The sequence below is a fragment of the Acanthochromis polyacanthus genome, chromosome 9, assembly GCF_021347895.1.
Source record: "Acanthochromis polyacanthus isolate Apoly-LR-REF ecotype Palm Island chromosome 9, KAUST_Apoly_ChrSc, whole genome shotgun sequence".
NCBI lineage: Eukaryota > Metazoa > Chordata > Actinopteri > Pomacentridae > Acanthochromis > Acanthochromis polyacanthus.
In genome coordinates this window covers 6963437-6975883 of record NC_067121.1, presented here as the reverse complement: position 1 = coordinate 6975883, position 12447 = coordinate 6963437, and the positions used below count along the sequence as shown (strand labels likewise).

The 12447-nt window shown below is 32.6% G+C and overlaps 1 protein-coding gene across 1 annotated transcript in view; it reads right to left on the bottom strand.

Annotated features, from left to right (window-relative positions):
• Nucleotides 1–12447, bottom strand: part of LOC110968563 (T cell receptor alpha chain MC.7.G5-like) — a 318096-nt gene that overhangs the window by 25114 nt on the left and 280535 nt on the right. The gene's annotated exons all lie outside the window — the stretch shown is intronic.

Here is a 12447-nt window from a genome sequence, read left to right as displayed (position 1 = left end):
GATTTGCTCCTCAACAGCACAGAAGGCATTATGTGTCTTATATTCATGTTAAATGTCTGTATTTTGGTTACTCACTGCTCTCTACAGTCACTTTGATCCCGTTTCCAAAAATGATTTTCCAGTTGCCAGATGCAGTCACACAGTAAACCTGCTCTGAACAACAACTCGTGCAGATAAATAACCAGAAATGAGAAATGAGTGGGATTAAAAAAGTTAATATGACTACAGAGGAAATGTGTCACGCATAAATATGTTTAGAAAAAATGGCTTTTAAGATTATGAGTGTTGTTTTTGACATGTTTACATAGAAATGCACTGACTGTCTCAACAACCAGGCGACAGAACAAACAAACTCATTTTAAGCTCTTAAACATGTGTCAGAAATAAAGATGAAATTCTCTGCATTGCTCACTACACTGCAGAAATTCTAAAAGTTAAAATTCTACTCACTGGATTCAACAGTCAGCTGTGTTCCTTCACCAAAAAGTATTTTTGTGTTTCCAGTTCCAGTCACACAGCGTTTCAGGCCCTCACAGTAACTAAGAGGCTCCTTCAAGTGTTATTTTATTGGACTAACATTTGCTGTTTGTTGCCGGTTTTTGAGTTGACAAAATTCTAATTAAAATCTTATTCTTCCAAACCTTAAGTAGTTGATTTTCCCCAATGAAATGACCATCAAATGTAAATATTTCACATTGATTCAATACTGTGCTCAGTCTGAAGTAATTGACATTTTTTTAAACTTTGGAATCTCTGCCACAATTTTAAATCAAAGTTGTGTGACACAAACATCACTGCAGCTGTGCTATGATTTTTTTTGGTAAACTCCTGGAAGTTTCTGATCCCAGCTTTACTACAGTTTCATCTCAAAACTCACTCAAACAGTACAATAAATTACTTAAATTAAACCAGCACTGTTCAGAGGAATGTAGTTAAATATGAAAACCAGAACAAATAATTGCTGCCAACAAGGCAATCTTAATGTAAATGTAAAAATCCATTAACTTTAGCTATGTCTTAATAAAGGACCTCCATTTATAAGAAGGAGCAATTATTATATTTTCATTCATATATTCTACTTTGACGTTCAGCTTCTCCTCATCTTTTTTCTGTATCTTATTAGAAGATACAAATTAAAGTTTTAAACCCCTTTGCAGTCAGATTTACAGAATACAACAAGAATTTTCATGAACTTACTTGCATTAACGATGAGTTTAGTGCCTCCTCCAAAAATAAGCTTGTTCACATTCACACAGTCCTAAGTGTCATTACACAAACCTCACACACTCAGCTCTGCATCAAACACCACAAAAAGCTACAGAAACTGAATAAAACTCGGTACAGCACACGTATGGACGAGTTTTTGAATCCAAAAATGGAAAGTGAACAATGAAAATGAAGCCAAATGTCTGCTAAAAGATCAGTTTGCTTCAGGCTGGCTTAGCTGCCAAAGAAAAATAAGAATTATCCATTCAAACGTTGTGAGGATCTAATGTTAATGCTGAGAAAACACATTTTAAAATCATCAGATTCAGATTTTAGATTCATTAAAGTCAAAAACTGGAGAGATTTTTAAACATTACGTGAACTTACATGACTCAATGTTCAACCTTGTTGTTCAAGAGAACAACAGCTTATTTGCAGTTACACCCTATAGAAAACAGTTAAAAACTCTAGAGAACCCAAACAGTCGCATGTTCGAATGAACGCTAAAAAAACTGACGACACTATGTGAAGACAAATGTCTAGAGATGCTACAAAAGTAAACTAGAGTGGATTAATCACACTAATAGACATTTTTCATAATGTTCTGCCATATTATCATCAACATATTCAAAATGATAGATTAACAATGGGGATGTTCATTAATTTCAACCCTATTTAGGACTTTGGTTCTTTCCTTATACAGTAATTTATTTTGTGCTTTTGTCTGTATTATTCATTAAAACTCTCCAAAATGCTCCATAACAGCAGCATTCATAATAAACATCAGTACTTACTGGTTTCAATTTTTAGTTTGGTTCCACTTCCAAATATGATCCTAAATTGATTTCCAGAAGTCACACAACATGAAGCTCCATGACGTAAACTGAACCAAAAGGCTTCTGAAACATTAGCTTACAATTAATTATCCAGGTTTTTAACCATCTGATGTATTTATTGTCAGAAGTTTTAAAATTAAATTGCTAAAGTTGATCTTTTGTGTTGTTTGGTTGTTTTAAATCTTTAGATAAAACCAAAACTGTGGCATCACCCCCCAGTTCTGAGAAGTGATTCACCAGCAATGATAAACTGAACTAAGGTCAAAGTTTCATTTAAGGCCCATAAGAATAATAATTTAAATCAGTCAGCACTTACTGGGTTCAACCGTTAATCTGGTTCCACTGCCAAAGAAGATCTTATTTACAGCTCCAGTATTCACACAGCATGAAGCTCCATGACACAAAGTCAGCCATGATGTATTCTACCAAATCCATTTAGAAAAAGTGTAATTTTAACATGTAAGATTGGTACCTACTTAAAATGGCACTATTTTAGTTTTTTAAAAGTAAATCTACAGTACAGACAGTAAACAGATTATTTTCATCAATAAACTGTTGATTTAACTGTTGTATTCACTATGATTCAAACAAGTAAAGTTGCGATTATTAAAAAAACTAATGTCTTTAGTGGGATGACTTCATTTTTGTGTCGTATGAAACTATCTTTAAATTCGAAAATTGTGGACAAAGATGCTGAAGAATCAAATATTCTTCTTTTGTAATATTTCAGTTACAGAAATTACCTTTAAAGATGTTGCTGCTGTTGTTGATATAAAACATTTGTGATCAGTCAGGACTTACTGGGTTCTACTGTTAATCTGGTTCCACTTCCAAATGTTATCTTATATCCACCTGCAGCATTCACACAGCATGAAGCTCCACAACACAAACTCAGTCTGAACCAAACGCCATTTAGAAAACTACAACTTTTACAGCAGACAGTCCATCCTTTTAAAATGTCACCGTTTTCATAAAAAGTATAGTTGTCAGAGACATTATATTGTAATACAGAATAAATGTGCATTTTAACATTTACTATAAAGCCGAAACGCTGCACCGTGTATTTCTGTAAAATGTGTTTTTTAAATTGTGTCATTTGAATAATATTTAGTGAACTTATAGCTACTTACTGGATTCAACGGTTAATTTGGTTCCTTTCCCAAAGATGATCTTATCAGCAAGATTCACACACCATGAGGCTCCAAAACACAAACTCAGTCATGACAGAACCAGACTCCATTTAGAAACCTTAATTTTTACGTAAAAGACTTTTGTTGAATTATTAAATTCATTCTAATTACATTTACATAAACATTCATTTCAAACTAGTGTGAATTAAATTATTCATTCCCTCCAAAAGCCTTTGTTGATACATTTGAATGCTGAATTTTCAGTTAGTACAATAAATAAAAATGGTTTTATTGAACGATATTATACATATGATGTATATTTACTCAAAATATAGGGGAATAAATGGTGGTTTAGTCTGTATTGCATCTCAGTAGTAGATTGGATTATTTTCTGTCTTGTGCCGACTTTATGAGTCTGAAAATGAAATTAATTAATTCAAACTCCACTGAGAGAAAAGTGAAACTTTGGTTTAAAAGCCAAAATTGCAATGATTTGCCTTGTAATTTAGATTACATGCTTCAGTAAAACACTAAAATTAGCTTTTAAAAACACGCCATCTAAATATTATTTATTGGGTGTTTCTCTACTTACTGGGTTCAACCGTTAATCTGGTTCCACTTCCAAAGATGAGCTTATTGACATTGCCAGTATTCACACAACATGAAGCTCCATGACACAAACTCAGACTGAACCAAACTCCTTTTAGAAAACTGTAACTGTTAAATGGAAGATTTCTGCCTGCTTAAAGGTCAGGATTCTCATAGAAATAGGGATAATTAATCTATATTGCAAGATTTATTTAAATGCTGCTGTGGCATTTTAATTTAAAAGTAGATTTTTAACATTTGCCGTATCGCTGAGATCTTGTACTAACCGTGAGTATTTCTGGGCTTTAAAGACATTCCATATAAACAATATTAAATGTGTGTTTCTTCACTTACTGGTTTCAATGGTTAATCTGGTTCCACTGCCAAAGATGATCTTATTTCTACCTCCAGCATTCACACAGCATGAAGCTCCATAACACAAACTCAGTCTGAACCAAACTCCATTTAGAAAACAACAACTTTTACACTAGAAGTTTCATCCTTTTAAAAGGTCACCATTTTTCATAAAAAAAATAAGGATTATTACGGTGACATTACAGTGCAATACAGAATAAATGTGCATTTTAATATTTAATGTAAAGTCGATATGCTGCATTGTGTATTTCTGTAAAATGTGCTTTTCAATTTGCTCCATATGAATAATATTTAATGAATTTATAACTACTTACTGGGTTCAACGGTTAATTTGGTTCCTTTCCCAAAGATGATCTTATTGCCACGATTCACACATCATGAGGCTCCATAACACAAACTCAGTCATGACAAACAGAACCAGAGTCCATTTGGAAAACCTTAATTTTTACATAAGACTTTTGTTGAATTATTAAATTCATTCTAATTACATTTCCATGAACATTTTCATCAAACTAATCTGAATTAAATAATTAATTCCTCTCCAAAACTCTTTGTTTAATCTTCTGAATACTTACTTTTCAGTTACTACAATAAATAAACCTTTTTACTTTTTGTCCATGGATGATGACTTAAAATATAAGAAAAAAAATGGTGGTTTAGTGATTGAAAAATTGACATCGTATTGTATCTCAGTGATGTATTGAATTATTTTCTCTACTTACTGGGTTCAATGGTTAATCTGGTTCCACTGCCAAAGATGAGCTTTTCACCAACATTCACACAACATGAAGCTCCACAACACAAACTGACTGAACCAGACTCCATTTAGAAAACCTTAAACTTTACATTAAAGACGTCTGTCCACAAAAATGTCACAATTTTCATTAAAGATAAGGATTATTAATAAATATTAGTCTGATTTTCTGAACTCTGACTGTTAAAATTGTGACAACATTAAACTGAAGAGATGGATATTCTGGTGTTGCAGTATTTCAGTTAAAGAATTAGCTTTTAAAGATGCTGCATATTAAATATTTATGATTAAAGTCAGTACTTACTGGGTTCTACTGTTAATCTGGTTCCACTTCCAAATGTCATCTTATTTCCACCTCCAGCATTCACACAGCATGAAGCTCCATAACACAAACTCAGTCTGAACCAAACTCCATTTAGAAAACTACAATTTTTACAGCAGACGGTCCTTTCTTTTATAAAAACACAGTTTTCTTAAAAATAAGGATTATTATAGACATTACATTGTAATAAAGAATAAATGTTCATTTCAACATTTACTGTAAAGCCGACACACTACACTGTATATTTCTGTAAAATGTGTTTGTTAACTTGCTCCATATGAATAATATTTAGTGAGTTCAGAGCTACTTACTGGGTTCAACGATTAATCTGGTTCCACTTCCAAAGATCAGCTTTTCTCTACCTCCAGTAGTCACACATCATGAGGCTCCATAACACAAACTCAGTCATGACAAACAGAACCAGACTCCATTTGGAAAACCTTAATTTTTGCGTAAAAGACTTTTGTTGAATTATTAAATTCATTCTAATTACATTTCCATGAACCTTCATTTCAAACTAATGTGAATTAAATAATTCATTCCCTCCAAAAGCCTTTGTTGATACATTTGAATGAGCTCTGACTGTTAAAATCGTGACAACATTAAGACGAAGAGACGGATATTCTGGCGGTGTAGTATTTCAGTTAAAGAATTAGCTTTTAAAGATTCTGAATATTAAAGATTTCTGATCAGTGTTTCTGGTCAATATCAGTACTTACTGGATTCAATGGTTAATCTGGTTCCACTTCCAAAGATGAGCTTATTTCTATTTCTATCATTCACACAGCATGAAGCTCCATAACACAAACTCTGACTGAACCAAACTCCATTTAGAAAACAACAACTTTTACAGTAGAAGTTTCATCCTTTTAAAAGGTCACCGTTTTTATAAAATAACGATTATTACGGTGACATTACAGTGTAATACAGAAAAAAATGTGCATTTTAATATTTAATGTAAAGTCGATATGCTGCATTGTGTATTTCTGTAAAATGTGTTTTTCAACTTGCTCCATATGAATAATATTTAGTGAATTTATAACTACTTACTGGGTTCAACGGTTAATTTGGTTCCTTTCCCAAAGATGATCTTATTGCCAAGATTCACACATCATGAGGCTCCATAACACAAACTCAGTCATGGCAAACAGAACCAGACTCCATTTAGAAAACCTTAATTTTTACATAAAAGACTTTTGTTTAATTAATAAATTCATTCGAATTACATTTACATGAACATTTTCATCAAACTAATCTGAATTAAATAATTCATTCCTCTCCAAAACTCTTTGTTTATACTTTTGAACACTTACTTTTCAGTTACTACAATAAATAAACCTTTTTACTTTTTGTCCATGGATGATGACTCAAAATATAAGAAAAAAAAAATGGCGGTTTAGTGATTGAAAAATTGACATCGTATTGTATCTCAGTGATGTATTGAATTATTTTCTCTACTTACTGGGTTCAATGGTTAATCTGGTTCCACTGCCAAAGATGATCTTTTGACCAACAGTCACACAACATGAAGCTCCATAACACAAACTGACTGAACCAGACTCCATTTAGAAAACCTTAAACTTTACATTAAAGACTTCTGTCCACAAAAATGTCACAATTTTCATTAAAGATAAGGATTATTAATAAATATTAGTCTATTTTTTGGAGTTCTGAGTGTTAAAGTTATGGAAACATTAAACTGAAGAGATGGATATTCTGGTGTTGTCGTGTTTCAGTCAAAGGATTTGCTTTTAAAGATGCTGCATATTAAATATTTATGATTAATGTCTTTACTTACTGTGTTCAACAGTTAATCTGGTTCCAGTTCCAAAAGTTAGCTTCGCTCCACCAGTATTCACACAACATGAAGCTCCATGACACAAACTGAACCAAACCCCATTTAGAAAACTACAACTTTTACATTAGAGATTTCTCCTAAAAATAGGGATAACTGATCTATATTGTAAGACTTATTAAATGTTGCCATGGCATTTTGATTTAAGAGTAGATTTTTAACATTTACTGTTTCGCTGACATCTTGCACTAACCGTGAGTATTTCTGTGCCTTAAAGACATTCCATATAAACAATATTAAATGTGTGTTTCTTTACTTACTGGTTTCAATGGTTAATGTGTTTCCACTGCCAAAGATGATCTTATTTCTATTTCCAACATTCACACAACATGAAGCTCCAGAACACAAACTCAGTCTGAACCAGACTCCGTTTAGAAAACTACAACTTTTACATTAAAGACTTCTGTCCACTAAATTGTCACAGTTTTCATTAAAGATAAGATTATTAATAAATATTGGTCTGATTTTCTGAGCTCTGACTGTTAAAATCGTGACAACATTAAACTGAAGAGATGGATATTCTGGTGTTGTCGTGTTTCAGTCAAAGGATTTTTTTTAAAAGATGCTGCATATTCAATATTTATCATTAATATCAGTACTTACTGGGTTCAACGGTTAGTCTGGTTCCACTGCCAAAAATGAGCTTCGTTCCACCAACACCATTCACACAACATGAAGCTCCACAACACAAACTGGGCTCCAAACTACATTCAGAAAATCCTCATTTTTAAGAATTTTGACCCCAATAAACAGGCTGCAGTATTCATCAAAGTAAAGATTATTAATATAATTACAAGACTTTTGCTTCAATCATTTCATTGTAATTATTTACTGCACAGCTGAGATGTTCCACTAACTACATATGTAAAACACAGTCAAAGGTGCTTTTAAAGACGGTTCATAGAGGTAATATTTAATGTCTTTACTTACTGGGTTCAACGACTAATCGGGTTCCACTTCCAAAAGTTAGCTTAGTTCCACCTCCAGCATTCACACAGCATGAAGCTCCATGACGCAAACTCCATTGAGAAAAACGTAATATTTAAATTGAAGATTTCTGTCTACTTAAAGGTCAGGACTTTCATAAAAATAAGCATGGTTAATCTATATTACACCACTTCTGTTTAAATACTGCCATGGTATTTTAATTCACCATATATCTGAGATCTTGCACTAACCCTATGTATTTATGTGCTTTTACAGACACTATATATAAACAATATTTAATGAGTGTTTCTTCACTTACTGGCTTCAACGGTTAATCTGGTTCCACTGCCAAAGATGAGCTTATTTCTATTCCCAGCATTCACACAGCATGAAGCTCCACAACACAAACTCAGTCATGACCAAGTCTACCAAACTCCATTTAGAAAGAAAGCAATTCTAACATTTAAGATTTGTACTACTTAAAATGGCATTATTTAAGTTTTTAAAGTAAATATACAGTACAGATAGGAAACAGATTGATTTCATCAATACACTGGTAATTTAGCTGTTCTGGTTGTTATGATTCAAACAAGTCAAGTTACGATTTAAAAAAAAAAAAAAACGTCTTTAGAGGGACGACTCCACCTTTGTGTCGTACCAAACTATCTTTTAAATTCAGAATATCGTGCAGAAAGATGCTGAAGAACGGAATATTCTACTTTTGTAGTATTTCAGTTGCAGAAACAATCTTAAAGAAGCTGCATCAAACATTTGTGATCAGTCAGTATTTACTGGGTTCTACTGTTATTCTGGTTCCACTTCCAAATGTTATCTTATTTCCACCTCCATCATTCACACAGCATGAAGCTCCACAACACAAACTCAGTCTGAACCAAACTCCATTTAGAAAACTACAACTTTTACAGCAGACGGTCCTTTCTTTTATAAAGACACCGTTTTCTTAAAAAATAAGGATTATTATAGACGTTACATTGTAATAAAGAATAAATGTTCATTTCAACATTTACTGTAAAGCCGACACACTACACTGTGTATTTCTGTAAAATGTGTTTGTTAACTTGCTCCATATGAATAATATTTAGTGAGTTCAGAGCTACTTACTGGGTTCAACGATTAATTTGGTTCCACTTCCAAAGATGAGCTTGTCTCTACCTCCAGCATTCACACAACATGAAACTCCATCACACAAACTCAGACTGAACCAAACTCCATTTAGGAAACTGTAACTTTTAAATTAAAGATTTCCGTCTACTTAAATGTCAATTTTCGTCAAAAATAATGATTATTCAATACATATTACCAGCATTTACTGCATGGCTGACATGTGGCACTATACTTATGGATTTCTGTAAAACACTGTAGCATGTACTTTAAAAAATGTTCTGTTTAAATAACATGTAACATGTTTATAGCTACTTACTTTGTTCAATGGTTAATCTGGTTCCACTGCCAAATATGATCCTATTTGCTGCTCCAACATTCACACAACATGAAGCTCCACAACACAAACTGAACCAAACTCCGTTTAGAAAAACATCATTTGGGGTTCCTGTGGAAATGTAAAAGTATTCCACTAATATTTATATCAACAGTTTGAGCAAATAAAACCACTATAGAATTATTTTCTGTTACATGTGACTGATGAGTTGTTGGTTTTAATTAGAATTAAAACATTACGGCTGTCATATTTACGTATATTAGAGATAACGAACAGTTTTGGTTTTTGCTTTGAGTCAAATTTTACGTTTACATTTTGGATTTCTGCTTGAAAGACAACATTGGAATGAGCTGTTTAGTCATATTAAATGCAAATTTTAACATTTACTGCACAAATTACTTATTTTTGTAAAACACTGAAATGTGTTTATCAAGACGTTTACGTCAGAACTTACTGGATTCAACGGTTAATCTGGTTCCACTTCCAAAGATGATCTTCCCTACTCCTCCAACATTCACACAACATGAAGCTCCATTACACAAACTGACTGAACCAGACTCCACTTAGAAAATGTTATTCTTACATTAAGGGTTCTATTCAGTTGAAATAATCACTATTTTCATTAGAAACACCTAAAACTAAAAATGAATTCAACAGATGCCCCATGTGAGGCAGTTATGATCATGTTTAATACTTATTGCATTTGTCAGCGGTTGATTTGGTTCAACTTTTACTCACCTTCAGGTCTATTTTGCACATTTATTATGGTATGTTAAACACCTCTTTATATTTACAGATTCACTTATAAATGAGTCTAATTTTCAGATTCTTCATCCACTTCTTCTTTGTTGCAATTTACTTTAAAAAATACAATTTTTAAAAAACAACACTAATGAGAAAATGCTCTTTACGGCTTTAGGAATCATAAAACAAAAAAAAAGTTTGCTTCTAAGGCTGTTTCATACCAATAATATTTAGAATTTAAATCACTGTTTGCACTTACTGGGTTCAACGGTTAATCTGGTTCCACTTCCAAAGATCATCTTATATCCAGCATTCACACAACATGAAGCTCCACAACACAAACTCAGCAGTGATGAACTGAACCAAACTTCATCTAGAAAAAAATGGCTTTTTAATACTGAAGTCTAAGGTGTCAAGTTCTGTTCTCATAAATATCCAGGCTGTTAGGATTAAATTTCTTCAGAAAACTTTTACATTTGAGGTTTTTCTAAAGATTCCGTCACATTCGCATTTATTAAGCTATTTTCTTTGTTTTATAAAGTTGTAATTGTGATTGACAAACTGTTCATTTATTAAAATATCCAGTTTTGTGTTAGAAGTATATTTTTTAAATCAAATTTCACAATAAAGTATAATATTTGTTGTACAGCAGAGACGCTGTCTGCTGACGGTGATAAGAAATGTGTATGCATTCATGATTTTATGACTCATAAATTAAAAGTAGAAACATACGTAGAAATAAACTTTTAAAAGACGCTCGACATGAATAATATTTATGATTAATATCAGCACTTACTGGGTTCAACGGTTAATCTGGTTCCACTTCCAAAGATCATCTTAGTTCCACTGTTAGTCACACAACATGAAAGCTCTCAACACAAACTCAGCAGAGACCAGAAGAACCAAACTCCATTTACAAAAACACCATTTTTACAACAGAGAGCTTGGGCTGAAAGTAGTTTTGTGCCTAAATAATCACATTTAAGATTTGAACCTACTTAAAATGGCACTATTTAATTTTTTAAAGTCTATGTACAGACAGACAGAAAACAGATTTGTTTTTGTTGATGCATTAACGATTTAGCTGTTGTATTCAGTATGATTCAAACAAGCCAAGTTATGATTATAAAAAAAAACGTCTTTAGAGGGACGACTCTTCACTTCTGTGTCGTATAAAACTATCAATTAAAATCGCGGAAAAAGATGCGAAAACATACAGCGTATTTTACTAACCCAAAGAATCAACTATTCTGTTTTTAATGCATTTCAGTTAAATATGCTGCATATAAAACATTTCTGACCAGTCAGTACTTACTGGGTTCAACGGTTAATCTGGTTCCACTTCCAAAGATCCTCTTATATGCATTGCCACCAGTCACACAACATGAAGCCTCTCAACACAAACTCAGCAGAGACCAGAAGAACCAAATTCCATTCAGAATAACACCAGCTTGGACTGAATTCGTTTTGTGCCTAAATATTCACATTTAAGACTTGAACCTACTTAAAATGGCACTATAAAAAAAATAAAAGTCTATGTACAGTACAGACAGAAAATCGATTTGTTTTTGTTGATGCATTGATGATTTAGCTGTTGTATTCATTATGATTCAAACAAGTTATGATTATTAAAAAAACGTCTTTATAGGAACGACTCTTCACTTTTTTTCGTACAAAACTATCTGTTAAATTCGTGGAAAAAGATGCAACAAAATACAGCGTATTGTACTAACACAAAGAATGAACTATTTTGGTTTTTTTATGCATTTCAGTTAAAGAGACTGCCTTTAAAAATGCTGCATATAAAACATTTCTGACCAGTCGGTACTTACTGGGTTCAACCGTTAATCTGGTTCCACTTCCAAAGATCACCTTAGTTCTACTTCCATCCACACAACATGAAGCTCCACAACACAAACTCAGACTGAACCAAACTCCATTTAGGAAACTGTGACTTTTAAATTAGAGATTTTTATCTCCTTAAATGACAGTTTTCATTAAAAACTAATTTTTAATACATTTACTGGATAGCTGAGATGCTGCACTACCCGTATGGATTTCTGTAAAACACTGCAGTATGTGCTTTAAAAAAAACTATTCAAACAATATTAAACATGTTTATAGCTACTTACTTTGTTCAACGGTTAATCTGGTTCCACTGCCAAATATGATCCTACTTGTTGCTCCAACATTCACACAACATGAAGCTCCATGACACAAACTGAACCAAACTCCATTTAGAAAAACATCA